Source organism: Tenrec ecaudatus, chromosome 2 (assembly GCF_050624435.1).
Source record: "Tenrec ecaudatus isolate mTenEca1 chromosome 2, mTenEca1.hap1, whole genome shotgun sequence".
Taxonomy (NCBI): domain Eukaryota; kingdom Metazoa; phylum Chordata; class Mammalia; order Afrosoricida; family Tenrecidae; genus Tenrec; species Tenrec ecaudatus.
This window is the reverse complement of record NC_134531.1, coordinates 106,951,956-106,955,490: the sequence shown is the minus strand read 5'-3', so window position 1 is coordinate 106,955,490 and position 3,535 is coordinate 106,951,956. Positions and strand designations below refer to the sequence as shown.

Genomic DNA, 3,535 nt, shown 5'->3' with positions numbered 1-3,535 from the left:
AATCAGATAATTCAATCAATACTCTCCCAGCTTCTTACCCAGGCCCATCAAGGAAATGAAGGTTCTTGTATGAGAGTCACAAAGGGAGTGCTAAATGTAAGAAATGCCACATTAAACAACACAGTGCATTACTTGCAGTTATTGTATTTTTACATTAAACAAGCAGTGTAGAAGAATATATGTGATTGTGACCAAATAATTTCCAAAGGATAAAGATAAATGAAGACACGGCTCCATTTGTACGTCTCAAACAAGAGAATTCAACTTTTGGCAGATGAACGAGGAAAGGGCTATTTGCTCTTGAAACACTTAACATATTTTAAATAGACACCCTAAGGCAGGGTCTGCCCAACTTTATCTTGCTAATCATGTTTAACTGAACTTCTCTCTTTTTTCGTTTTCCTTTGTTGAACTAGACCTCATGCCTTGAGTGACCCGGATTTTAGATTTATCTTTGCAAAATGTCTAGCTTTTTTCATAAATCATAGAGGCTTGTTCTTCAGTCCTGTCATATTTCACCCCAAATATAATATATTGGAAGAGACATCTAAATAATGTGATTGAAACCCTATAAGAATAACCCCAAGTTTTCATATTGAAACACAATTGTTACAGGTGAAGGAAGCAAAGGTGAGCTACCCCAAGGACTTTGAGGTCTTCGGGATGTGTTCCATTCTCTATTACTTTTGCCTAACATTGACAAATTGGGTTTATTATACACTTGCTATCTTTTTTCTTTTTTTTCCACTCCCACAAGTCTTTTTATTTATCAAGCCAGGTACATTTGAATTTTCTCTGCATATAAAATGGCTTGCTTGAAATGCCTTCTCATAGTGCTTTAATGCTCAACACCCCAGATCTTTGTGCTTCATCTCATGTCAAGGCTGTGTTACAACCCAGATCTACATGGAAGCTGATAGAAAACTGGACTTCCTTGACCAGATCCTGGAGAATTGTATCTGAATGGCAAGTGGCAGATGCAGATACTTTGCTGACCTGAGCTGTCAACGTCCCTCCAAGTTGGTCTTGTGGGCAGTTGGAGATCAGGCCACACTAGCCCAATATCTATGTTCTTATTACCAGCATTTACATATTGTTATTGCATGCCTAAGTTCTAAAGACATATAGTTCTGAATAAATGACTGATTTTTTAAGAATACTGCTTTGTGCCTAACTCTCATTGTGTTGTAGTCATTTTGTTCTATCACTTACATTGTATTACTTTCTATAAGTGAAACTTCCCACGTGTTTTAGCTAATATGTTTTTCTTTATATGTTTTTCTCATTAGTATTTTAAATCTGTCCTGTTGACTAGATTAGTGATGCTATTTTAGAATTATCAAATGTCTGGAGTTTACCAAACCAAACCAAACTCACCATCATTGAGTCAATTCTGATTCATAACCTCAGAATAAAAGTACTCTTGTGGCTTTCCGAGATTGTAAGCCCTTGTAGGACAAGAAAATCTCAGCTTTATGCCAGGAGCAGCTAGTAGTTTCCAACTCCTGACCTTAGAGTTGACAGCCCAATGATTAACCCACGATGACCAGGGACACAATGGATTTAACATATAATGTAATTTTCAGGAAGCTAATATAGTGCCTATAGAGTGAACCATAAATATGTAAGCTAGAGGAATTATATGAAAGATCTTTGGACTTGAACCTGAAGGTCTAGCCCTACTTAAGAACTTCTAATTTTGCCAAGCAGAGCTGCTCAAAATTTACCTTCATCAGGTAATCACTAAAGTAGGGTGTTGTAATTTCCCAGGAGCATTGAAGACAGAATTCTTTGTTCTTCTGACTATAAAATTCAAATGTATCAGTTCTTTTAAGATCTTACTTACTCACCAGATCTCACATTCATATGGGACAAATAAAATTATACTGATTTGGGTCAATCACTCCTAAACCCTCAAAGTGATAGCTTTGCTTTTTAACACCTAAAGGAGATATGTTCTACGGAGTTTTCTTTTGAAACCTTTTGTTTACCGCATTTTATCATTTCTTCCATTGACTTTAGCTACTTTACCTTCAAGAATAAAATTCAGAGTTTGTTTCTAAATTAATTTTTTTTTGTTTCTTGTAGTTTTAATGGCCTGTGCTTTCATCATGTAGGATGACCCTACATCTTCAGAGCTGAAGAACCCTTAGCCATTAACACTTAGTGAGTGAAGTAGCTTCATGAAACTGTCACTAAATTGAGGTAGGTTGTACTCAAGGTTATACATTTGCTATGGCCCAGGGCCTCCTTTAAATAACTTCAGCTCCAATTGTATGTGAGCAATGGAGGGTTTGCTCTGCAATTGGCCCTAGTTTGGTTCAGAATGATGTTATTGAACTTTTCCACTGTCTTTTTCCAAAGGTGTATTCAATTTTTATTTCTGTAAAATCCATTTGGCAAGACTCACTGCATAGGCACCATTTATGTTGTAGAGACAGGCATTTGCTGACATCAAGGGCTCAAGTAGAAAGAAAATGCTTTGAAAATTATAATGGCATATGTACAAATATGCTTCACATGATGGATGAATGTATGGATTGTGATAAGAAATGTAAAAGCCCAGTAAAAGTATTAAAAACATGATGATGGCAATATATGTAGAAATGTCATTCATACAACTTATATGTAGATTGTTACAAGAGTTGTAAGAGCCCCCAGCAAAATGATTTATGAAAAAGGCATTTTCAATAAATACACCACAGGTCTTACAAAATTCTATTTTGTAATATATGGTATTTTATCTTTCAGGAAGGCAAATTACTAATATGTTTTTGTTTAAAAATTTCACAATTCAATCACCAATAAATACTACTGAATCTTGATTGCATGTTTGATCAATTTCATAGTTTTGAAGATATTGAAAATAAGCAATATTTTCATTTGGGGCATTAGTGGTTGGTGAGTAAATTTGGATAGTAATAGCATGAATTATCATTTTTGTGTGTGTATGTGTGTGTGCGTATATTTCCACTACTTATAATTTTGAACTGTTATATTGAGGATGAATGTAGTGTTATTCCTATTCAATTTGTGTTTCCTGGCATAGTAGACTTTGTGATTTCCTGATCCAAAATGATCGATAACATTAACAATAGTGACTAGCACGATTTGTCTTGCTAAGCCTTATTAGAAACTATGCCCCCATATACTTTTAAAATTATATTTATGATAGCTAAATTAAGTTAAATATTTATACATATAAATGAATATATAGTCACTCAAAAACAAATTCACTGCCATTGCCTGGATCCTGATGCATAATGACCATTATTAGATAGCATAGTGCCTATGGCTTTCTGAGTTTGTAGATTTATATGGGAGCAGAAAGCCTCTTTCTCCCACAGAATGGCTAATGGATTCAAACTGACCTAGCTGATCACCATGTCAAGAATATTTATTGATATGTTTTCATCATGGAAATGTATATTCATTTTGATTTAAAAACTAGCTGAAGTTATCTTTTCTTGATGACTGAGCTCCTTCGAGCTCCCTTTAAGTTTTGCACCCCGGGTGAGTTTTCACTGGCCTCATC

General features: G+C 34.9%; 1 pseudogene; it reads right to left on the bottom strand.

Annotated features, from left to right (window-relative positions):
• Positions 1-953: 953 nt before the first annotated feature.
• On the bottom strand, positions 954-1,073 carry LOC142442169 (small nucleolar RNA SNORA44; annotated as a pseudogene).
• Positions 1,074-3,535: the final 2,462 nt, after the last annotated feature.